The sequence below is a fragment of the Coenobita brevimanus genome, chromosome 58 (assembly GCF_032717465.1).
Source record: "Coenobita brevimanus isolate Jiangsu-jjx chromosome 58, ASM3271746v2, whole genome shotgun sequence".
Lineage (NCBI taxonomy): Eukaryota > Metazoa > Arthropoda > Malacostraca > Decapoda > Coenobitidae > Coenobita > Coenobita brevimanus.
In genome coordinates, this window is record NC_137011.1 from 24,563,530 (window position 1) to 24,591,011 (window position 27,482).

The window sequence follows — 27,482 nt, forward strand, 5'->3', positions numbered from 1 at the left end:
GGGCCAGATTTACCCTGCTTTGAAATCCTTTTTTGATTCGAATGCTGGCATTATTTTTCTTGATTTGAGTATGTTTCTTATATACGCATATCTGTTTCTATAACTATAAACTTTTGCAGATGCTTCAGTCACCAGCTTTACTGTGCGCTCAACTGACTAATTATGGCAAGGATACTTTGGACACCGCTTTTCCACAAGTTCAGGACTTTCAGCCAAACCATGTAGTTCAACATCAGTCAAATTCTTGAGGAGTGGTTGTTCTTTAATATCCACCACATTCCAGCTGATAATTTCAGTATAATGATCTGCCCTCAAATTTATCTCTTGTACTTTGAATTGTCTTCTTTCTTGTCTCGCTTTGTTTATTGCTGCTAGAATTTTCTTCACAACATCTCTTCGGATGTCAATATCTTCAACAAATGCCATGCCCAAAAGCATGTTTTCCAGATGGGTATAGAAAACATTTGTTTGAATAGCCTGGGTAGGAGCCTTATATGCTCCCAAGCATTCATCTTTCATATATTTGATCTTCGTTACAGCACTGAGTAGATGTTTTGTGCCATTGACACCGGAAGGATTTTTCTTAATCTCACACTAGGTCGGTAAGTATACAGTCATCAAATATTTGACTAATGGTTTCAATGGTTTGGAAGGAAGAGGTACTGAGCAATACAGTCTCAAAATTCTTGCACATGCTGTCAGCCATCTTGAATGTGATTTTCGGCCTGGTTCAACTGAAGAGAATGATGCAGGAAATTTTCCTGATGACGCTGCATACCATATAGTCAGAATATATCATTGATCCTTACTTAAATCTCTTTTGAATAGGTCTCATGAAACTTCTTCACATCATCTATTGGAATTGGTTCAAAATTTACCACAGGGAGGTTACTAACTGTTTCTTCTATCTTCTTCCCAATCTTTCCTTTGAATCCTGCGGGCCCTGAGGTTTCGCCATCCAAATGTTGAAATATATACCAAGAAATGGAAGCTCATTGTAGTGCAACAAAAATAAGCAAAGGATGGTTAAGAAAGTCTTCAATCAATTTTATTGCTCCGCCCTTTGTCCCTCTGTTAACAGGGGAACCATCACACGCTATTGCAACAAGCATCTCAGTCTTCAGACAGTTCATCAAGCACTCAGAAACAGCAGCTGCTGTTCCCTCATCAGGAGTTACATGGTCAAGGCATTCAGAGCCAGGCTCTTTACCTAATGAAATGTGTCCCTCAAATTTGTTATCTTGGTGAATGGACAGACAACCATTTTCATCACTTCTCTCTTCCAGTGATAATGTTTTGTCTTTTTTTCCATCAAAATACAGTGCTGTTATGTCTTCCTTTTCTATGTGCTGAAGTCTTTGCCTGATTTTCTGGCACGTGTTACTTCTGACTTGTCAATAACTAAATTCTTGCTTGCGGGTGAAACAAGTACAGGACCCACCAGAGCGGAAGTGGCAGTTGAAGCGGCACCCCTATCACTCACACCAAATCGATCAGCTTCTCTTGTAACCAGTTCACAGGTGATTCGCAATCATGATATCTTAATTTTTTTCCTCTTTTTTTTTTTTTTTTGATAATCACACCTAGGTCCTTCTCTCTTTCTGACGTCTGTAGGGTTTTCCTTCCTAACTTATAATCCCAATCAGGTCTTTTTCCACTTTTACCAAACTTGATTACATGACACTTGTCCACATTGAATTCCATTTGCCATATAATGCTCCATTCGTGAAGTTTATTTAATTCTTCTTGTGGCTCTTTACAAGAGACTGCGTTAGTAATGCTCCTTTTATGTGGTAGGTGGGGGCGCCCATCATCAACTCACTCAATGTAGAGTGATGCCATATGAGTTCTGCACTGAGTGACAAGCCAAATGGGTTCCTGTACCCCGGAAACCATTTATTACGTTGGATGGTAATCGTATAACCGGGGTTTCTGGCAGGGTTAAGTGTCCCCCAGATTCCTTTATCCTAAATCACTTAATCATGGCAGTCGTTTCAGAGAACCTCGGAGGGCCCAATACCTGCCCCTGGCCCCAGCCAAATGGGCAGACTCACGTGGCCATGTGGAATGTGAGAGGTGTGAATGAGGAAAGCAAGAGGGTGGAAGTGGTGAATGTGTTCAAGAGTGTGAGATATGCTGTGATGGCATTGTGTGAAACGAAGATGAAAGGGTGCGAAGTGGAGGAGTGGGAGGGTGTGAAATGCGTAAGATCGGGAATGAATGGGAGAGGAAGATGTAAGGAAGGAGTTGCTTTGTTGATGAATGAGGTGTTGCAGAATGGAATGAGGGACTACAAATGTGTCAGCTCAAGGTGTATGTATGTCAAGTTCAAGTTTGAGAAGGTGAAAGTGGCAGTGATTGTAGCATATGCACCGTGTGAGGACAGGAGTGAGAGAGAGAAAGACAGGTTTTGGGATGAGCTGGGTGAAGTAGTGGGAGAAATGCCCAGGAGCTATAAAGTGATCGTGATGGGGGATGTGCATGGAAGAATAGGCACTGGTCCTGAGGATGACACAATGGGTTATCATGGAGTACCAGGAAAAGATGATAATGGGAATCGACTAAAGGATATGTGTCAAGAGAGGAGGTTGTGCATTTGTAACTCGTATTTCAAACACAAAGATGCACATAAATATACATGGTATAGAGGAAACGGGGATCTTGTTGAAAGAAGCCTGATTGATTATGTGCTCGAAGAGAGGTCGAAGTTGGGAATGACTGCTGATACGAGGGCTGTGAGAGGACAATGTGGAGGGCTGTCAGATCATATGCTCGTGGTATGCAAGATCATGCTGAGAGGAGTGAGGTGGATCAAGAGAGAGAGAGGAGCAGTCAGGGAGAAAGACTGAAAGTTGGGAAGCTGAGTATCAAAGAAATGGCAGATGATTACAGGACCAAAGTAGAGGACGAGGTAGAATCAGAGAACTTAACTGAACTGGATCTAGACAGCCTATGGAATGCATACATGGTTTCCTTAGTTAGGAATGCTAAAGTGGTGTGTGGTGTGGCAAGAGTATCAACAAAAAAGAAGGGTACGGCATGGTGGGATGAGGAGGTTAAGAGAGCGGTGGAGGAAAAGAGGAAGAAATGGCTAAAATTGTTACAGGATTGGGGTTCAGTTGAAATAAGAACTGGATATATCGAGAGCAAGAAGCACGTAAAGATACTAGTGAAGAGGAAAAAGGAGGTAAATGATGATCTGGGAAGAAAAATGAATGCGAACTACTCTGAAAACAGGAAGTTTTTCTGGAAAGAGGTGCGGAAATGTAGAAGTGAAAGCGGAAAGAAATGTGATAGTGTGAAGGAAGCAGGTGGTAGGTTACTAACCAATGGAGACGAAGTAAGGACCAGATGGAAAGAATATTTTGAAACCCTGATGAATGGGAATACAGAAAGCAGAGCCGCTGTAAACATGATTGGTTTGGGGGGGGGGGTGCAGAGAAGGAATGCAGTGCCAGGAGACGTGACACTCGCACAGGTGAAGAGCACTATGAAACAGCTGAAAAATGGAAATGCAGCTGGGGTTGATGAGGTGTATGCAGAGACGCTTAACTGTAGTGGATAGAGTGGAATGAAGTGCTTGTTGGAGATATGCAAGAGGGCATGGATGAGTGAAACTGTGCCTGCAGAGTGGAAAAAGGCTGTGATTGCTCCCCTGTACAAAAATAAAGGTGAGCGAACTGAGTGCAAGAATTATCGTGGCATCAGGTTATTCAGTGTGGAAGGGAAGGTATATGGAAGAATTATTACAGAAAAAGTAAGAGAGATATCAGAAGTCCTAGTGAGTGATGAACAGGGAGTGGCAGAGTATTTGTGGATAGAGTATTTGCAGTGAGACAGATAGCAGACATGGCTTGTGAGAAGGACCATTCATGGATCTGGAAAAAGCATACGACAAAGGAGACAGAGAGGGATTGTGGAAAGTTTTGCACATGTATGGTGTAGATGGTAAGCTGCTGGGTGCTGTCAAGAGTTTTTATGATGGTAGCGAAGCATGTGTAAGGGTTAATGGGCATCTAAGTGAATAGTTCCCAATCAGCGTGGGCGTGCGACAAGGTTGTGTGATGTCCCTATGGCTGTTCAATATATATATGGATGGGGTGATAAGAGAAGTAAATACACAAGTAATGGAGAGAGGGATGAGGTTGGTAATGAATGGTGATAGAAGGAATATCTCAAATTTGTTGTATGCTGATGATGCAGTACTGCTTGCAAGTACCGGACAAGAACTTGGTAGGCTAGTGCAGAGTTTTGCTGATGTTTGTCAGCGTCGTGCCTTGAGAGTAAATGTAGAGAAGAGTAAAGTGATGGTTACTGAGAGAGAAGGTGACTCCCAGTGTGATGTCAGAGTGAATGGAGAGAGACTAGAATTGGTAAGAGAGATACATGGGTACTGTGACAGAAAAGAGAGGAAAATGTGCAAAAAAGGTGGAAAGTAGAGTGACACAAGGAAGAAAAGTAGCTGGTGCAATGAAGGCCTTGATAAGAAACAGAGGCTTGAGTGTTGCAGCTGCACGAGGCTTACATGAGAGAGTGTTAGTTCCAACTTTAACATATGGATGTGAGCCTATGGTGTGGCATGAAAATGAAAAGTCACGAGTAAGAGCAGTGGAGATGAGACTGCTAAGGAATGTATGTGGAGTACAGAGGGTGGATAGGATACGAAATAATGTGATTCGTGAAAGGTGTGGAGTGAGGAAGTCGGTGGACACCAGAATCGAAGAAAGTGTCCTGAGATGGTATGGTCATGTGGAAAGAATGGATAACAATAGAGTGGTAAAAAAGGTATACCTGGGCGAATTTGAAGGAGGGAGGAGGCGAGGTAGGCCAAGGAGAAGGTGGAGAGATATGGTGGATGAATGTTTGAGGAAGAGAGGTTTGGAAGTCAGTGAGGCTAGGGAACTGACAAGAGATCGAGCTGGCTGGATGAATGTTGTGAGGAGAAATGCATGATCAGGGATTTTGGCATCCCTTGTGAGCATGGCAGCGTCCGGATTGACTCAGTCAGATACGTTTGTGTTAAGCTGCTGAATGTGGTGAATGTTTTTGGCGTATCCGGTAGAGCCAGGATTCCGGGGGCTTTAATGATGAGTGAATGGAAGTGTGGCCTATTTGGATTAGGCAAGTTAGTGCTGTCTGGACATTGCTACTCCTCATCCTGCCCATCGATGAGGAAGGAGGTCCGGATGATGATAATGATGATGATGATGATTTTTGCATCATCAGAAAATATATTTAGATAGTTTTCATTTCCAATGATGCTATCTATGTCATTTACATACACTAAGAACATAATTGGTGCCAGCACTGATCCCAGTGGAACTCTGCTAGTCACAACCCTCCATGATGAGTAATTTCCCCTTAGTACTGTTCTCATTTCCCTTTATTTGAGAAAATCTTTCATCAAACAATACAGTTTGCCTCGGATTCCTCCTTGATGGTACAGTTTATATAAAACCTTAGGTGCGGTACTTTGTCAAACGCTTTCTTCAAATATAAATAGATACTGTCCACCCATCCTTCTCTTTCCTGTAATGTTTCTGTTACTCTATCATAGTAGCTCAACAGATTAGTTACACACGATTTTCCTGTCTGAAACCGAACTGTCTTTCTGTTAACATATCGTGTTCTTCTAGATGATTTACCCAAACTTTTCTTATCAGCTTTTCTAATAACTTGCTTACAGCACTGGTTAGTGATACTTGTCGGTAGTTGAGTGGATTTTGTCTATTCACTTTCTTGAATAAGGGAACAATGTTTGCTTTCTTCCAAATATCAGGTAGTTTACCTTGTCTCAAGGATTCCTTGAATATTAAAGATAATGGTTTACTTAACTCCTTTGCACATTCATGTAGCACCCAACATGAAATTTCATCAGAACCATGTGCTTTTCCATTGTCTAATTTAATTAACTTCTCCTGTATTTCTTTTTCTGAAATTTGTATATCTGGTAATATGTGTGGGCATGCATGTTCCATATCATCCCCCTCAAAATTATATTCTTCTGTAAAAACCGATTGGAAATTCTTATTTGGTGTTTCTCAAATATCCTTCTCTTGTGTATAGATGATCCCCTCATCCGTAATGGATTGTATTTTATCTTTTACATTGATTTGACTTCGGATGTAGCTGTAAAATAGCTTCGGTTGATCACTACTTTTATTTATGATATCCTCCTCAAACTGTTTTGGGGAGTCCCTCCTTATTCTTGTATAATCGTTTCTTGCCTGTTTATACTATGCCCTGTCACTATTGTGTCTTCTATATCTGTTCCACAACAAATCACTCTTTTCTTTTGATTTTTTACATTCTGTATTAAACCTCTTCTTTATTTTCTGTTCTGCTTCTTTGTGCTGTGGAATGTACTTCTGGACTCCTATTTCATCAAGTTCGCAGAATTTTTTATATATAACATTTAAATCTTGTCCTTTGAGCTCCTTTACCCGATCTATTTCTAAGAAGTACTTCTTTAGGTCATGGTAGTATATATATATATATATATATATGATTTAGGCCCTTTTGTAACTTTCATTGCTGTTAACTATGTCATATGCAATCCTGAAGTTGCACTTTAGTACTGCATGGTTGTTTTTGCCGAATGGAGGGTGATACATTACTATACACTGTAATATCGTTTTCTTGCCTATTGAATATAAGATCTAGTACTGAGGGTATATTAAGTCCTTTTTTCTGGTGCTTTCCCTTACGCGTTGGGTTAAGAAAAACTCCTGCACGAGATCCAGCAGCTTTTGGTCCCAACAGTTTTCTTGGCTTATTATATCTAAAGTATTCCAATTTATATTTGTATTAAAATCTCCAGTTAGTATGATTCTTTCCGATTCCTCCTCCATTCTATGTAGTAATGCTCTTAAACTCTGAATTGTACTCTCTGTCAGATCCTCATATTCTCCTCTTTCCCATGTGTTTGATCTGGGAGGCATGTATAAATTTACTACAATTACTTTCCCTTCAGATGTATTGATCTCTACTGCAATCAGTTCCACTTGAAAGGGTATACCTAGTTCTATTTCTTTGACTTTTAGATTTTTCTTTGTGAATATCATAATTCCTCCTCCTTTTTAAAAATTCCTATCTCTTCTCCATATACTGTATTCCTGTAAGTTTAGGATGTCGTTTGATATCCTTGGTGTTAATTTTGTTTCAGATCGGCATATTATATGTGGTTCATTTTCTCTGAGGTAATCATTCATCTCTGATAATTTAGATACCATTCCATCTACATTTGAGTACATCAACTTAATCGTCTTGTTTACATACTTGTCATGACTTGGATCTACTATCTTCCTCTATATTATTCCCTCCTGGTTATGTACCACTTTCAAACTTGCAATCCAATCACTTTGTAAAAAAATGTATTCTTCTCCTCCTCTGATCTTCCCTCTTTCTTTGTTTTTGTTTCCTCCCTTTTCTCCTTTAGTAATTCCAGTTCTTCTTGAGTTAGGCATCTTTTTATCCATACATTTTTTAATTCGTCTTTTTCCATGCGTTTCTCTGCATTTTTTAGTACCGGTATCTCCTCCTGTGTGTTTACACTCTGGAAGGTTACCTTAAGAGGCCTTGGTTTATTTCTCTCATATTTCCCTAGCCTTTTGTGTTCCTCTATGACTTTATTACAGATTTCCTCTGATACTTCCTTCAGTATACTCATTACATTTACCATCTCCTTTTTGTCTCTTGAGATCTTGTTTTGTTTTTTTATTTCTTACTCTTCTATACCTGTGATTACTATAGATTTATTGATATCTGCTGAATCTCTAACCAATTTAGGATTGTTTTGGATTATTCTTTCCACTTCCTTTTTACTGCTTTTTTCTTCAACTCTTGTTTCTAAGTCCTTCTTTATTTTCACCGTTTCAGCATATATGGTTTCCACATCATTTTTGTAGCTTTGCACCGTTTCATTCACCTGTGTTATCTTTTCCTCAATATCACTGCTCTGATCTATCAGATTGCTTACATGCCTAATTGTCTCTGTATCATTTTTGAACTCTTCCATGATACTCTCGTGGTTGACTACTGTACTTGCAATTTCACTAATTTTCCTTCGAAGTGAACCCACTTCTGCTGTCAGCTCATCTATTGTTGTGTCTTTCTAGTTGACTTCTCTTCCTAATTTCCCTATTTCCTCTCTTTACATATGCAACTGTTTTTCAATTTCATCCATTTCATTCTGAAATGCCATCTCTACTCTGTTTACTCATTCTGCCAGCTTGTTAAACGTCTACATTTCAACCAGTTCTTGGTAGAAATCATCATCCTGCTTTCTACCTTTATCCTTTTTTTTCGAAAGTTGTTTCACTAATGTAGGTGGACATCATGTGGTACTAAGAGCACAGATTCTACTTACATTCCTTGGCGGCTGGCGCAGACAAAACAATCAGCTGATGCTGATGGCGCTTTCCTTTACTTCTCCGTTTATTTTGATATTTGAACAGCAGTCTTACTTAAAAACTTTGTCTTTTATATTACGATACCGTTTAGTTTAACCTGGTACAGAGCTTGACTCATATAAAGTTACTAATTTAGGTATAGCCACATGGCCAAGTTTCAGAATGATGCAGTGTGCGTCCTCCCTGCTCGGTGCCCGTTGTGTGTGTGTGTGTGTGTGTGTGTGTGTGTGTGTGTGTGTGTGTGTGTGTGTGTGTGTGTGTGTGTGCATTTATTTTACACCAGTATTCATTTGGCTTATAATCAGTAGTTTTTAGTTGTGGCAAGAATTTGTTCAGAATAGGTATTATTCAGTAGGTCAATTACTCTTCGAACGAAACAGCGAAGTACCATTTATCGTTACTTTACATTTTACTTGTGATACAGAATCAAAGTTTAATGATACCGATATATTCATATTACCAAATTTACTGATATTATGACAACCATTTTGCGGAAACCATTATAATCGCTTCAACGACTAGCAGACTTATAAAAAGGCATGGGTTTGTGGCAGTAATTAGAAACCAATAATTCATTTGTGGCACTCATTTTATACATACTTATGCACAGTACATAAAAACAATGCCATATTTCCTCTTAAGGAGTACCCATAACAGGAGTGACCATCATGCACCTGTTGTTTTCTATAGACTCGAAGCTAATCCAAGTGTCGAAACCTGCCCATCAGTTACATGATGCGACTGCAAAGAGAGAGAGAGACAGACAGACAGAAAGACAGACAGAGACAGAGACAGAGAGACAAACAGAGAGATAATATGGTTCGTGTTAATGCAGACGTCACAACTTGGACTCTGTGTACCTGTGGCTGAATGTGAACTGCCCGAGTGTTAATTCTGTGGCTAATTGCCAGTCTACCCACACTTCACTTTCATGGTAGAACCTCCCAAGTTCGATGATGCCCACCCATCCACAACCTAATCATTATATTTCCCACTAATAATGCACTGAGTAGGATTTAAAAAAAAAAAAAAAATAGATGAAACAAAAATATAACGAAAAATATGAGAGTTACTCGTACAGAGGCTCCAGGTTCAAGAGATGCGGCAACTCGATGAAGTGTAGGCTTATCTTGACCTCCTGCAGTTGTCCTAACTCCTTCTGGAGGATAGGGAAGTAGTTGAGGGACGTATATATAGCGAAGTACCCGAGCTGTCAATATTAAAAAATTTCCATAGAAAAATGATGGTTGCATTTAACACCTTGGCATTGTTAGAAATTGAAAACAAAAAAAGAATGGTACCAAGTGTATTCAAATCATTATTTAAAAAAATTCACAGAAAATATGGTAGTATGGAGTTTCAAAACCATTTTTTCATAATTTTTCACAAAAAGTTATGGTAGCATGTAGCATCCAAATATTTTTTAGAAATCGCAGCAAATAATGATTGTACTATTAATGCTAGATAGTAACAAAGTAGTCAGTATTAAAATTTCCCACAATAAATTATGGTAGCAAACAAAAATTTGGGAACGTTAGACATTCCACAAAAAAAAGATGATACCAAGTTATATTGAAATCAATTAAATTTCCATAGAAAATGGTGATAGTATGGTGTATTGATTCCATTTTTTTTATTATTATTATTTCCACGAAACGTGATGGCAACTGGTAGCATCCTAATCATTTTAAGAAATATGCACGAAATATTACGGTACAATGATAAAGGATTAACTGAATCGCGGACAAAGGCCACGATTCGCTTACTACAGTCGCATGAATCAATTGAAGTATCTTGAAAATAAACCTATCCATTGCCTGGCGACTCAATCCCGTAAGGGGTGGCCACAAACACATCGCCTCCATGTCGCCCTGTCCCCCTCCGTTTCACTTCCCTGCTCCCAGTTCACACCCCCCTCCCTCATATACTTCTCCACCCCATCCCTCCATTTCATCCTCGGCCGCCCCCTCCCTCCTCCTCACTCACATACACTCTCCTCGTAAGTCTCTCACTCTCCATCCTCCCCACATGGCCAAACGACCTCAATGTATCTCTTCTAATGCTTCCCATCACATCCACATCGACACCACAATGCTCCTTCACTTTCTCCTTTGTCAGTCTGTCTCTCCATGTGATTCCAAATGCTCCTCTCAAATAACTTATTTCCACTGCTCTCACTCTTGACTTCTGTCCCTCCAACAAGGTTCAAGCTTCACTTCCATACGTTAGAATTGGTATCACAATATTTTCTAGTAGTAAGTTTTTCACTTCCATGCTCACTTCCCTGTTTCTTATCACTGCTTTCAAGGAATCAGCAACTTTTCTTCCTTGTTGTACCCTTTCAAGCACTTCACCCTCTAAACTTCCATCCTTACTCGTAACACTACCCAAGTACTTAAACGCACTTGCATTTTCCATTTCCTCATCATCCAACCTTACTGTACATTCACTGACTTCACTTTTACTTTACTCTTCCCTACATTCATATTTAGGTTCCGTTTCTTACACACTCTCCCAAACTCATCCACCAAGCCTTACAGCTCCCCATCGTCTTCACTTAACAACACAGTATCATCTGCAAACAACAGTACAGGGAGTTTCCAAAAACTGCCCTCTCTCACTAGGGCCGCTCCAACATCCGCTGCCATACCTTGTATCTCTTCTATAACCCCATCCATATGCAGATTGAACAGCCATGGAGACATGACACATCCCTGTTTCAAACCAACCTTCAAATAGAAAAATTCACTCAGTTCACTATACACATGTACTGCAGCCTTATACATATTCTTCACGGCATTCATCAACATCCCATCTACTCCATATATTCCTAATACTTTCCATAATCCTTGTTTACCCATCCTGTCACATGCTTTCTCCAAATCCATGAAAGCCACATACAACTTCTTTCCCTTCTCTAGAAACTTTTCCACTAAAGATCTAAGAATGATTATCTGCTCTACACAACCTCTTCCCTTCCTAAATCTTCCGTTTTTCTCCAACTAAGTCCTCTGTTTTTCCCCAAACTCTGTCAGTGACTATCCTACCATATACTTTTCCTATTACACTAAGAAGACAAATGCCCCTATGATTACCACACTCTTCTTTTTCCCTTTTTCATTTGTACAGGGGAATAATTATACCTTCCAATTCTCCAGAACTCTACCTTCGTCCTAGGCCAGTCTGCACATCTTTCACAGCCACTCCACCACTGTCTCTTCCCCATGCTTCAGCATTTCACCACACACTCCATCAATTCCTGGGGCTTTCCCCACTTTAACTTTCTTCATTGCATCCACAACTTCCATCCCACTGATTTCTTCCTCTCTTCTTGCATCCCTTCGTTTCACAACCATTCCCCAGCCACTTACACTCACATTACCTTCATTCTCTTTGTTCAACAGTTCCTTGAAGTGTTCTCTCCATCTGCTAACTTTTTCTCCCTTCTCCACTAGCATTCTACCATTTTATCTTTCACTCCCAAACTAACTTCTGTGCCACCCTAACTCTCTTTACCTCCTTCCAGACCATTTTCTTACATACCCTCCACTTTACACTCAAATTCCTTCCGAATTCCTCATCCACTGTCTTCTTACTCTCTCTTACTAATCTTTTCACCTCCCTCTTCCTCTCGACATATTACTCTCTCTTCTGTCTCTTAACTTCTTCCACGTCCCTGTTTCTCATCCACTCACTATATGATTTCTTCTTTTGTGCCACACCCTATCTCATCTCTTCATTCATCCATGCTGTTGCCAGCATCCCCTTTTGTCTTCTCTTCGTCCCACACACCACCTCACATGCAGCACAGATTTCTTCTGTGAATATCTTGCACACACCATCCACGTCCTCCATCTGCTCCAATCTATATTTACCCAATCGCTCCTCCACTTCCCCCAAACCGTATATTCTGCCTTTTTTCCATCCCCTTTTAACCTTTCCACTCTCTTTGTATAAGCTACTTCCTCCTGTCCTTCCCTTCTTCTATTTCTCCATTTCATTTGTACCATGATTCTGACCACCACCAACTGCAGGTCAGAAAGTCCACTCTCCCAGCCTCTGTATACCTTTGCATCCATTACACACCTTCTCATCCTTTCATCCACACACACATTATCAATCATTGCCTTTCGTTCATTCAGTTCTCCACCCACCCTTCTCATCACTCGCCATGTATACCTGTGGATCATTTTGTGCCTGAATAGGGTATTGGCTATCATCAACCCTCTCCCAGCACAAATGTCCACTAAAGCACTGCCATTCTCATCCATCGCTGCAGGCACACCCCACTCACCAACCATTCCATCCACCTTCACATTCTCTACTTTTCCATTAATATCTCCCATCAAAAACACTCTCTCATTCCTTTCAAACTTTTCCATGCACACTTCCACATTTGTCCAGAAATCTTCTCTCACTCTGCTTGCGCGATCTTGCTTTGGCGCATACACGCATAAAACCGCCCACATTTGTAGTCCATCTTTCAATCTTACCTGCACAATCCTTGAGCCAACTGATCCATACTCTCTTATATTCTCCTTCCATCTGTTACTCACAACAATGCACACTCCATCTTTTGGCTTCTCATTCTCACCTACTTCTGCGCATATACCCCATCCATACTCCCATTTCTTACACTCTTACCTTCCCATTTAGTTTCTGTTAATCCACATACATCCACTTTTCCACTCTCAGTCACCTGGACAATCTCTCTTTCTTTCACCTCTTCATTTGCATCCCTTATATTCCATGTAGCCATCCATACCATGTCCTTTGTTCTGTCTTTAGTGGTCACCTTTTGCTCAGTCCTGGTCCAAGGCTTCGTGTTCTTATTTTTAGTTAGTTATTTTCCGGGGAGGGGCATTAATCCTCCGCCAACCCACTTGTTGTCACGTGGGGAACAGGTGTTTGTTGGTTATAAGGTTACCACCCAGCATTGTAAATGATTTCCTGGATCACAGGAAATCATTTGGCTTGCTACTCTATGTAGAGCTACCCTAAAATCAGAGTACCACTACACTAAGTCGGTGGATAATGAGCGCCACCAACTACGATAAAATAAATACTGCACCATAATACCTTCATTTCTTGTCGCTTTTTGCGAAACGCGGTAACTAAATTCCGTACAGCTGTTCGAATTTTCTTCAAATTTGGCACTTATCCAACAAATATTTTGGCAGGCGATTAGCATTGGGCCCCCAGAATGTTTTTTTTTCATCCAAACAAGCTATAGCTTCTCAAAACAACATCCAAAATTCGTATCCATCACTGCACTACCCCATAATTCTTCACATATTTGTATGCCTCTGTTAGAGATTACAGTGATTTGGATGCTACATGCTGCCATAATTTTTTGTGGAAATTACCCTTTCCTCTCTTCCATCCTTCCTCATCTGTCTTTCTTTCCTTCACTCTTTCCTCTTTCTTCTGCCTACGGGTGACTTTACACTCCCTCTTCTGCCTTTCTTTCCTTCATTCTTTCCTCTTCCCTCTGCCTATGGGTAACTCTACGCTGAGTGACAAGCCAAATGGTTTCCTGTACACCAGGAAACCATTTACTACGCTGGGTGGTAACCATTTAACCAAATTATGGCGCCTGGTGGTTTAGTGGGTAATTAAGGTGCTCCAATCGAATTAAGCCTATGTAGGTTTATATCAAAGGAGTGGTTGGGGTTTATTGCTCATGTAATGCCAATCAGGAATGGGTGAGACTGGTCACTCTCATCTTAAATATCAGGACTAACTTGCCTAGACCCGTGTTCCTACGCTCCTCGTGGGGCGAAATAAGATTGGATGATGGATGGATGGACAGACAAAAATGGATTTGATACTCATTACTGGCATCATTTTCTGTAGAAATTTTCAAAATTATTTGAATATATCATATATATCTGATCAAGTGAAGGCGTCCACGGGGTGGAATGTTGAATCGCACCTGAAGGCCAAAGGGCAAGCATTATAATATGATTAAAGATCTGCAGTTTGAATCCTGAAACAAGGCTTCTACATAACATGCTTCATAGACATGCTCTGGCATCTAAAACTCTCACACCGCAGTTAAGATTAGTACCTGATGTTGTACACGTGGTACATGCAGTATCATAAAGTCAAGTGCCCTAAATGCACGGCTCTTCTACCTACTGTGCCAAGAGTTTGTAGAAAATAAAGAAGTATTATTCTTTCACACCGAGGTTCAGTGTGGTATCAAGAGTAGAGTCACTGAAGGAGGAACATTTCAAATTCTCCAGACATAACAACAGGACAGTCGTTTGAGTTCACCAAGAACTTGTCAGACAACCAGAGTTTCCAGAAGCTAGCCTAGCTGATGGACCTACTCTTACGTCTAAATTCGTCAGACTTATCCCTCCAAGGTCGATTTACCACAGTGAATGATTTCAGGGACAAGACTAGATCATTCAACATGAACCTGCAGCTGTTGGAAGGAAAGTTCAAATATGAAAATTTTATCATGTTTGAACACCTTAGTGAGGCACTTGATAAATGCAGTGGCACTGGAAAACTAGAAATAGTGAACCTTGTGCAAACACATCTTTCTTCCTCCCACTGATGGAGTTGCAGTCTTAATCCCCGAAATGAGCTGACTGGAATAAAAATTGAATATAACCCCATTCATTGTTAATGTGCATCTTGTCCAAGATAATATGCTTGAAGAATTCTTAACATTGATGAACGAATCTGTTGCAAAAGATGTATTTGAAACACTTCCCCTGACCAAATTCTGCTCTAAGATGAGTAAGCTTTACCCTGCTGTAACTGACGTTGTTGTGAGGTCATTGCTTATGTTCATTAGCATTTACCTACATGAGCAAAGATTTTCAACGTAGTTCAAAATTAGATCTAAACACTGAGCACGGCATAATATGGAGCATGACCTTCAAGTGTGCCTGTCTAATACTGCATCTTGAACTGAGAAACTTGTTTTCACTCAACAGGCACAACCTTCACAATGAAGTATAATACTGGTCGCCATATTTAAAACATGGTGTTAATGCTTACATGCCAAATGAAGTAATTATAATTTCTCGTCTTACAGTAGCTGGTGCAGTGCCATTCTGCACTGAATTAGTGCTTATGTTTATTTTCTTCATCAAGCTAGCACAGTGTCACTCTTGTGTGTAGCATCGTTCTACATAGACTATGATGTTAATGCTTAACTGCTTTTAAAAAGTCATTTACAGTGTCAGCCATTGATAATATCCATTGTAGTACCATTATCTATTGAATTAGCTTTCATACATTACTATTCTATATGCACTGACAGATTAATGGGGGTACAGGTTGATTGTCTGATAACTCAAGGGTAGTACTTGGTGGGAAAAAGGTCGAGAACCCTGGTTTAGGGAATACAGAAATGAAAGATTATAAAGATTTTATACAACCCTAACAATCATACAGCAAAATCTATTAGGAACTAGATGAACAACAGGAGCAGTTTTGTAGCAAATCAGCAAATCCGATGAGCAACTGCACTGGGAGTTTTTTTTGCTGTAACTGTTACTGATGTTTAATATAAATTTCTGCAGTTACAATGTCAAATGTATGTTATATAGAAATAAAATACTTAACCTGAGTTGTAATTATTCTGCATTCATGATTACCATATATCAGTTGCAATCAGTTTTCCGAAGAAAGGAGATGAAAGCCATAGAGCCTTCCTCCTCAGATATGAAGCTCATAGTCGTTGTCTGTGTTAATGACCCATGTACGGTGGATGGACAGAAATCTGTTTTAACCGTAGCCTCTGTAACAAGTTTCTTATATACTTACGAAAAAGCAGGTGTCTTTGATGATAATAAGGGAATCCTTTTCCAGTGGTGCCGCTTCAAGTAAAGTATTTAGTGCTTCCATGGTTGCTGTTATCATTTGAACTTCACCTGTAATAAGAACAAACATGTTAATAGTTTACGTGACAAATTCAGTAAAAAAGAAAACAGTGCGGAACAAAATCTGTGAATAAGAAAAGTCCTATGTTGTTAATTACCGATGCATTTACGATTTCTCAAAAAAAAAAAAAAAAAAAAAAAAAGGACACAAACTCTCTTCTTCACTTGCCATTTTTAGATGGTCCAATTTTTGTAGCATCAGCAGAGATGAGAACATTATTAAATACTAGCAGAAGTAAGATGCCTGCGGTCATTGTTTATCTTCGACAGGAGCTGCAGGGAGAAGACGGTCTGTGGTAAGTGTTTGTATGGATTAAAGAACTCGGAAATATACAAGGTGTCCACAAAACCTTACTGGAATAACAAGACTGTCTGGGGAAGGGGGGAGCAAACCACTCCAAATCGGTGCCAGTTCCAAGCTCAGATAAATGGGGAGGGTTAAAGTCGGTGTCAGGATGGGCATCCGACCATTCAACGATCACCCAAAACCATGGCGTGAATTCCACCGCTGTCACCCATCACCTCAAGATCGCCTCCGACACCTCCACCTTCGCGAGTAGGAGGGAGGACACCATAAAAGATTGGGGCTGACTAGGACGACGACCTCGTTATGACGAAGGACTGAATGAGTATCTTTCGACGATGAATCATGGGACATGGACTTGGATTCCCAAAGGAAGCATTTCCTGAGTAGACCGTACATGATACATCGATTCCAAATTGTGGTGGGAAGGGATGGACTATTACGACGAATACAAAAGAAAGTGATTATTACATGTAAATAGAGAGATAGGTAGATAGACTGAGAGATAGATACGTATTTAGACAGATATAGATTTATGTATATATATATATAAAGTATATCATTTTGTTATATTTATTTTACACGCAGTAAAATTCTGCAAACCTAGCAGAAAATTGTGGACACCCTGAATATTGAATTAACCGAGTCCATGATAGTTCAGGAGACTACATCATAAAAGGAGTTTTGATTCACTGACAAATGACTCATATAAATTTTGTACAATAGTTGCAATTCCATGTCACTGCTGGAATGACACCACCTCTCATTTCCGTTCAGCTTGATTTATCTAACGTATTCAGAAATCTCTCTCTCTCTCTCTCTCTCTCTCTCTCTCTCTCTCTCTCTCTCTCTCTTTATATATACTGTATAAATAATATATATATATATATATATATATATATATATATATATATATATATATATATATATATATATTAATTTTCCATACTGACAACTGGATTCTATAGGGAGGTTAGGAAAAACACAGGTGAGAGGCTGGAGTTTACTCTCTAACGTCTCGACTACAGGCCTTTATCAAAGAGAATGCTACATTCGGACTGACGTGAGCTGTTCATGTACCCGTAGGATCACCCCCTCTTGCTGGCTGTGCCCTCCTCCCATGACCTGACCTGACTTCTCCACCCCTCGTGTTTACTATTATCGCGCTCGGTCTCGCCCAGCACAGAAGCTGTCACGATGATTAGTTGTGCTACCCTTGTTTGCACAAATGTGAGCTGCTTCCATTGCCCTCTTTACACACTTATTTAAACCCCTGTTTATTATTTGTATCTCCCCCCAGTTGGGCAAGTGATTATACTCATCAGTGTGAACAACTAAAGACTTTGTTGTTCTGTTCACACCTTAATATTTCGTGTTCATATCACACCTTATTAAGGCCCCGGGATTATTCACCGTAGTATACGCAAGAACAGTTTCTACAAAGTATTATATAGTCCACACTGTTCTCGATATTATTCCTTTCCTTGTTTCTCATCCTCAAGACATCACATAGCTTATTACCTGATGATGTTGCGATGCTTATCCCAGTTCCTCTGAAGAATTTCTCCAAACATGCTGACTCTGCGGAGTTTGTGATCGCTATACGTGCCTCGTCCTTTCCAGCTTCCTATTCTTGCATCTGTTCTTTATGTTTATAGCTTTCTTTTCCGACCAAATTAGCAACCCCATTGAATTACTTAATTCTGTCATTCTTTCAATGACATATTGAAATTCCTCTTCCACAAACTCACTGCTGCATATTCTTAACGCTCTGAGAAATAATCCAAATACAACAAAGGACTCTGTTCTCAAACCGTGTGCCGATAGAAAATGGATGAAATCGTCCTTGTTTGTGGGTTTGCGGTATATTGAGAAACTTACTCCCTGTTCCTTCCTCTATATCAATGTATCCAAAAATGGTAATCTCCTGTTCACTTCCTCCTCCACTGTAAACTGAATGAGTACTGACGTTATTTAATATTTTCAGATTAATTTCGATGTTTGTTTCCTCAGGGACTATTACCAGGAAATCATCCCCATATCTATACCATTCACAGTTCCTGCCAATAAAGCACTTGTAGTAGTCTTGCTCCATGGTTTCCATGTACAGATATGCCATGACCGCACTGAGGGATGAGCCCATGGTTAGACCCTAAGTTGCATGTATTCCTCCTCCAGCGGAAGGAGCCATACATGCTGTTAGCAGGCGTTGGAAGGAGTCTAGAAAGAGGAACTATCGGTCCTAAAATGTGATTTCCTGAAACTCATATCTTTGTGTGTTAAGTTCGGTGCGTTTGTTTTCAACGAGGAGGAGTACATGCAACATAGGGGTCTAACTATGGGTTTACCCCTCAGTGCAGTCATGGCGTGTCTGATCATAGAAACCATGAAGCAAGACCACCACAAGAGATTTATTGGCAGGAACTGTGAATGGTATAGGTATGTGGATGATGTCCTGGTAATAGTCCCCGAGAAAACAAACGTCGAAAATAAACTGAGAATGTTAAATAATGTCAGTACTCGCATACAGTTTACAGTGAAGGAGGAAGTGAATGGGAGATTACCATTTCTGGATACACTGATATGGAGGAAAGAACAGGGAGTAAGTTTCTCAGTATACCACAGACCCACAAACAAGGATGATTTCATCCATTTTCTATCAGCACACAGTTTGAGAACAAAGTCAGGTGTTGTATTCGGATTTTTTCATAAAGCGTTAAGAATATGCAGCAGTGAGTTTCTGGAAGAGGAATTTCAATATATCGTTGACAGATTCACAGAGTTAAGTTATCCAGTTATGTTGTTAATGAGGTTGAAAAAGAAAGCTATGAACATAAAGAACAGATGCAAGGATAGGAAGCTGGAAAGGACGAGGCTCCCATAGCAATCCCACACTCCACAGAGTCAGCATGTTTGGAGAAATTCTTCAGAGGAACTGGGAAAAGCATCAGAACATTATCAGGAAAGAGAATCTGTAATGTCATGAAGATGAGAAAGAAGGAGAGGAATGGCACTGAGAACAGTGTGGTCTATATAATACTGTACCTTGCAGAAACTTCTTCCGAATATTATTGTGAATGCAGTCGAGCAAGGCAGTACTCCCAAGGTGGATCGAAAGCTGATGACAGGGACAGCTGGAGCTCCCGTTTCATCAATTCTAGCGACTAGTTTCTGACCATCAGCCTCTGATGTACTTTTTCAGTGTTTCAGTAAAACGGAAGGTACAGTAGGCCAGCATGCTATCCAGTACAAGTTTCCCTAACTGTCAACATGAAACTAAGTGCACATTACTCACTACTGTACACTTCCTTAAAAAAAAAAAAAAAAAAAAAAAAAAAAAAAGGAGAGGGGCCATAAGTGCCCACACCATCTGCCCGTCTCCCGGTGAACATTCAACGAGATGCCTGGAACCATTGTCTGACTCACTTCTTTATTTCTGCAACATTTGCGGCTTTTCCTCTACCTTTCTCTTTGTTCATCACCACCTCTCTTCCTCTAAACCTTCTCTTCTTAACTAAGACTCAGCTGTCTGAGGCAACTGATAGCAAACCCTTTTCTGTATCCTCCTAATTTCTCTATATTCATTTCAAAGCTAAAAGTGGCTATTGTGTATATGTACACAACAACATATATTCCTCTCGTGTTCCTGAACTTGATTCTTCTGAATTCTCTACTCTCTGGCTTTGGCTTTCCTGTTATTCTCTGACTAGATATATCTGTGCTGTTTACTTATCCGCAAATTCTACTGACTGAAAAATCCTTCAACTATCTTACTTCTATGATGGAACACATCCTATCCGATTTTCATTTCTCTGAAATCTCCATTCTAGGAGATACCAATGTTCATCACCACCTTTGGCTCTCCTCTCCTTTCACTGATCCACCTGTTTAACAATCTTACATCTTTTCTATCCATAATGACCTAGTGCAGCTTGTACAGCACCCTACTCGTATCCTTGACCGCCTTGGAGAGTGTTCAATCATACTTGACCTCTTCCATACAACTAATCCTTCTGCTTATGCTGTTAATCTTTCCTCTCTGTTGGGCTTCTCTAATCACAACCTTCTTTCCTTAACCTATCCATCACTCCAGTACGGCCTATGGACCCTCCAAAGAAACGGTGGTTGTATCACTTTGGAGATGCTGATTGGGATGCCCTTGAGCCATACTTCTTTGATTTACCCTAGAATGATTATTGTTTCCATGACCGGGAGCCAGCTGAGTGTGCCATGCTCATTTCATAGGTTATTCTCTCAGGCATGGAAAAATATAAATTCCTTTCTCATATCCTTTGACTAATGCAAAAAAGGTTTGGTTTAGGCCTTATCACACTTGTTCTCATGCTTTCCAGTACCTATAGAAGGTACTGGAGCCAACCCGTCCCTAAATCACATCTTTTTTATGTTTCTGCTCAGAATCATTGTCTTATGTCTCTTCTTCGCTCTGCTAAAAATATTTTCATCCGTACTACAGGATCTCAGCTCTTGAACTGGAATTCTTCTCACTACTTCTGGCACCTTGCCAAAAACCTTAGAACAACTTTACGACATCATCTTTTCCTCCTCTTTTCTACTCTTATGGCTCTGTAGGTATTTCTTTTACTGATAAAGCAGAACTCTTCACTCAGACTTTCTCCTGCAATTCCACCTTGACAATTCCGGTGCTATTCCTCCATCGCTTCTATCGTCTGACTTCCTCATGGCTGACATTAAAATTTCTTACCTGATGTACAGTAATTTCTGCCATCACTGGCCTGAATACTGTCAAGCCATATGGTCCTGATGGGGTCTCTCCTGTTGTCCTCAAGAACTGTGCTTCTGTCTTTACACCCTGCCTAGGTACAGTAAACTCTTTCATCTTTGTATGTCAATTTGTACCTTTTCTTCTTGCTGGATGTTTGCTCTCCTTCGGCCAGTCCCAGAGAATTGTGACCATTCCCAACCCTCTAACTATCGCCCAATTGTTTTAACATCCTGTGTCTCAAACATTTTTGAGTCTATTTTTAACGGAAAAATTTAAAGCATCTTTTCTGTCTCAAACTTCTTTCTGATCATCAGGATGGGATCAGTCAGGGACGCTCCAATGGTGAACTTTTCACCAACGTTTCAGACTCCAGGTCATCCCCCTATCAGGACTTTGGCGAAAACTTTGCCATTGCACTTGATATCTCAAATGCCTCCGGTCGAGTCTAGCATAAATCTTTAATTTCCAAACTCCCCTCTTATGGTCTCTATCATTCTATCTGTGCCCTCATCTATAGCTTCCCTTCAGGCTACGGTTGTAAATGGCCAGTGTTCTTCTCCTAGATCTACTGTATCAAGAGTAGTTCCCTCAGGGCTCAGGCCTATCACCAACTCTCTTCCTATTATTCACCAATGACTTTCTAAGCTATACATCTATCCCTATCCACTCATAAACTGATGATTCCACCTTCATCTTTCCATTCGTTTCCCGCAACATCCATCTCAGCAGTTGCTTCAACAGACAAAAAATGAGGCTATGGCACACCTAATGTCTGACTTGGCTCGTATCTTTGCTGGGGTAAAAGTAATCTTGTTTTTAATGCATCAAAGACTCAGTTCTTACACCTATCAACCCGACAAAATCTTCCACAGGAGTACCCATTAATGTTCAACCCCCGCTGCACTAATTCCTAGCAACACGATTACCTTTGCTGAGTCATTTTTTCAAACTTTTCATTTTAATAAGTTGACATCAAGTGTTTCTCAGCATGAACTCTTCATCACCCTCATCTGTTTGTTGTTTACAAATCTTGGGTGGGTGTGAAGGTGGTGACAATTTGCCAGCACCATGGGAGGTAGACGAACGGGAATCCATCATTGCTGGGCTACAAACGAGAATTGAATTACTAAATTTGCAGTACTTGGCAACTGCACTATGACAGAGTTTGGTGTAGAGGAAGAGTCAGTGTTCCCATGGAAACCAGTGATGCTTCCTCGTGCTTAAAATTATGGCACAGAGACCCATCACCTCATATGAGGCGATCAGCGTGGCCAGGGCTGGCTTGCATATCGCCTCATGTGAGGCGATGAGAGTGGCAGAGGTTTTTAATATCCAGATTAATCCTGCATCATCTTTAAAAATACTTGGGGTTTCATTGTCTCGGGAATTATCTTGGAAAGATTATATTACACCTCTTGTAAAATCTGCTTCCTAAAGATTAGGTGTGCTAAACCGACTCTGTACCTTCTTTCCCATGCTCAGTTGTTGACTTTATACACGGGTTTTATTCGCCCCTGTGTAGAGTACAACTCTCATGTGTGGGGACGCTCCCCACATACTGCTCTTCTCAATAGAGTGGAGTCAAAGACTTTTCATCTCATTAACTCTCATCCTCTTAGAGGCTCTCTTCAACCTGTGTCTCTTTGCCATGTTGCATCTTTCTCTCTCTTCTATCACTGCTTCAGTGGTCACTGCTCCTCTGAACTGTGTGCTTGCATCCCTCCACCGCTATGAAAAGTGGTAGCACCCGTCTAACAACAAACTCTCAGTTCTTTTCTGTCCGACTGTCTAATGTAAGAGTTAACCATTACTTTAGTCCTTCATTAAGGCAACATTTCAATTCTGGAACTGTCTTCCTCTGTCTATATCTCCTACTTCCTACGATCTCCAGTCTTTCAAAAGACGTGTGTCCAGCCATCTCGAAATGAAGGGATCTTGAATTTGGCTCTGTTGTACCGTTTATGTTTTTTCATGGAAAGAACGGTGTATGGGCTCGTGGCCTGTTTTTTCCTTGCATAAAAAAATCCTCCCGGAGCCTTAAAAAGAGGGTCTATGAACATAAGAATGATGTAATTTGTCACAGAAAATAAAATGCTTACGCTGTTCACATTCACGAGTACAACCACTTGCCCAATTGGGAGGAGGCACAAGTAATACACAAGGGTTTAAATAAATCTCTAAAGAGGGCTAAGGAAGCAGCTCTCATTTGTGCAAGCAAGGGTAGCACAACTAACTATCGTGATGGCCTTCTATGCTGGCGGTGGCCTAGCGCGGAAATAGTAATCAATAGAGGCGGGAAAGTCAGGTCAGGTCATGGGGGGAGTGCACAGCCAGCAAAAGGGGGTGATCACACGGGTACTTGAATAACTCACCTCAGTCCGAATATAGCATTCTCTTTGATAAAGGCCTCTGGTCAAAACGTTAGAGAATAAACTCCAGCCTCTCATTTGTGTTTCTCCTAGCCTACATACAGAATATATATATATATATATATATATATATATATATATATATATATATATATATATATATATATATATATATATATATATATATATATATATATTGTTACGGAACAGAGAAAGATAACGTACACTCTAAGTGAGAATACTAAGAGTCACTACTGTCCCGTAAAGTTCCAGGTTCAAAACAAAAGAGTTAGGTAAAATTACAAGTTAAAGTTTAATGCACAAACTAACAACAAAACATTCAGAACTCATAAGGACAATGTAATGGCAAAAACAGGTTAAATATATGGTTAACTGCAATAGCCTCTATTAACACGAAATTAGCAAGAGTAAATTTATCTAAGTCAGCCCTGATAAAATGAGATACCAGATAATACTCAGTGAATGCCAGATAAATAATTACAGATACAAACTATTATCAAAAATGACTGACATAAAGAACCCCACACGAATTACAAAAACTTCACTAGGCCTACAAATTAAACTTATGCTATACAGTACAAGAAAAAATGCAACAACAGTTATACTCAAATTACACACAGCTGCTAGATGTTTGGAGATTTCTTGAGCACTCACAATAATAATATCTGTACAGGGGAGGACAGAGATGTGAACAAAATGAGGAGCAGATCTAAGTGGCCATGATGCAGAGACTGAGCTCATTATATAGGGGCTGGCAGAGCTTGATACAACTTGTAAGAGGGACGCGCAAATGAAGCCATGGGGACAGTGAGCTGAAAATCCCGCAAAGTATAACAGAGAGAACGACTTACTCTACTATAACGGTAGAAGAGGGGGACTGAGGCAGAACACGCTCGTGATCAAACATGCAGCAACTGTGCGTTAAAATTACACAAAGGATGATGAAATCATAGGCCATGTAACACCTCCCCACAAAGAAAAAGAAATTTACAAAGGAAATTTCTTATTACTCTAAAACAATCTGTCTAAAGTCTGGATAAGCAATCTGCAATAATATTTTCTTTCCCCTTGACATGTTGTATGTCTAATGAATACTCCTGAAGAAGTAGACTCCATCTTGTCAATCTCTGATTTTTATCTTTAAACTTACTAAGGAATTTCAGTGGGTTATGATCGGTATAAATGACTATGGGGTCAAAACCAGAACACAAATAAAATGAAAAATGCTGTAAACCCAAAATCAAGGCCAAAAGCTCTTTCTCAATAGTTGAGTAGTTCTTTTGAGGTGGAGTGAACTTCTTACTGTAATAAGATACAGGGTGTTCAATACCCTGATCATCCTCTTGCAGCAAAACAGCCCCAGCTCCTGTATCACTTGCATCAACAGCCATCTTAAAAGGCTTAGCAAAATTTGGAGTAGCGAGCACTGGCTGACTTAATAGAATAGCTTTAAGTTTGTTGAAAGAGGATTCACAGTTATCGGTCCAGACAAATTCAACTCCCTTTTTCAGTAGGTCTGTAAGTGGTGATACAAGAATAGAAAAGTTAAGAACAAATCTCCTGTAATAACCTACCATTCCCAAAAATCTTTGTAGCTCTTTCCTACTTTTAGGTCTGGGAAGATCACTTATAACCTGAACCTTAGCTCCTGGTGGTGCAACATGTCCATCACCAATTACATACCCAAGGTACTGAACTTTAGCTTGACCAAACTCACACTTTGATAAATTAGCTACAAGATTAGCATGAACTAAACGGTCAAGAAATTTACTGACATGGCATAGGTGATCTTTCCAGTTGTCACTGAAGATTAATACATCATCAATATAAACAACACACCCTGCCAAACCCTCTGTTACAACATTCATGAGCTTCTGAAATGTGGCTGGTGCATTCTTCATACCATACGGCATTACTGAACATGCAAAAGCCTTTCCTAGTGTTACAAAACATGAGATCTCCCTAGCACGTTCAGTCATAGGTACTTGCCAGTATCCCTTTAACAAATCAAACTTACTGATGTACCTAGCCTTTCCGATCTTGTCTATGCAATCTTCCACACGAGGGAGGGGGTAAGTGTCTGTTTTGGTTATCTGATTAACACGTCTGTAGTCAATGCAAAGCCTCTGTGACCCACCTGGCTTAGGGACTAGAGTGACAGGAGAACTCCACTCACTCTGACAGGGCTCAATCATCTTGTGGTCCAACAGGTAGCCAAGCTCCTTCTGGATGAGAGGAACTTTCACTGGGTTCACACGGTAAGGAGGCAATTTAATTGGCTTTGCGTCTCCAACATCGACATCATGCATCAACACAGTGGTTCTTCCTGGAGTGGCACGGAACACTTGCGGGTACTCCTGCAGTAATGCCGAAAACTCCTGCCTTTCCTTGGGTGGTAGATGAGAAAGCTTAGTCTGGAGATCATTCATGATATCAGGATTCTTCCCCAAACTATCACTCAGGCTCATACTGCATGGGAGAACTTCACTTGCAGACTCTGGTGGAACAGCTACAGTGCAGACTGGATTATTTTCGTCCCGCCTGTGATACAACTTTAGCATGTTGATGTGACATAGTTGCTTGCTCTTTCTACGATCTGGTGTGGCGATGACATAGTTGACATCACTGAGTTTCTTCTCCACGAAATAAGGACCACTAAACTTGGCTTGAAGAGGTTGCCCATGCACCGGTAGCAGAATCAAAACCTGATCTCCTGGCTGAAAGTGGCGTAACCTGGACTTCTTATCATACCAAGTCTTCATCTTCTCCTGAGCAGCTCCTAAATTCTCTCTCGCCAGCTGTAAAGCAGTGGACAGCCGTTCTTTGAACTTCATCACATACTCCAGCAGGTTGACGTCATCTTCCTCCGACAGCCAGCATTCCTTGAGTAACTTAAGGGGTCCTCTTACTTCATGGCCAAACAGTAGTTCAAAAGGTGAGAAGCCCAGTGATTCATTTGGAGATTCTCTTGCAGCAAACACAACGAATTGAAGACCTTTATCCCAGTTTTTCTGATGTTCCAAACAGTATTTCTTGAGCATCGATTTGAGTGTTTGATGATATCTCTCCAACGCTCCTTGGGTCTGGGGATGGTAAGCTGAAGACGTGATCTGGGTGATGCCCAACTCTTTCAGAGACTGCTTGAAAACGTTTGACATGAAATTACTTCCCGGTCTGACTCTACCTCCTTGGGCAGACCAAACTTTGTGAAGAACCCTAGCATTTCCTTAACCACGTTCTTTGCTGAGATGTTTCTAAGTGGAATGGCTTCAGGATAATGAGTAGCCATATCAATCATGGTCAACACATAAGAAAATCCTGAAGAAGTCTTAGGAAGAGGGCCCACAATATCCACCAACACACGGGTGAAAGGCGCCTCAAAAGGAGGAATGGGAACTAGAGGTGCAACCTTTTCGGTCTGATTACACTTCCCCACAACTTGACAGGTGTGACAAGACTTACAATACCAGGAAACATCCCTGAAGATACCTGGCCAGTAGAAGTGTTTCAAAAATGCGTAAAGCCACAGTCTTCCTCACTCCAAGGTGTCCTGCCAAACTGGAATCATGAGCCACTCGAATGATATCCTGCCTACAAACACGAGGGATGACAACTTGATGTACAACCTCCCATTCACAGTCGGCTGATGCTGTTGGGGGTCTCCACTTCCTCATAAGTACTCCTGACTTTACATAATAACAAGTAGAAGCACCGGCTGACTCTTCTTCA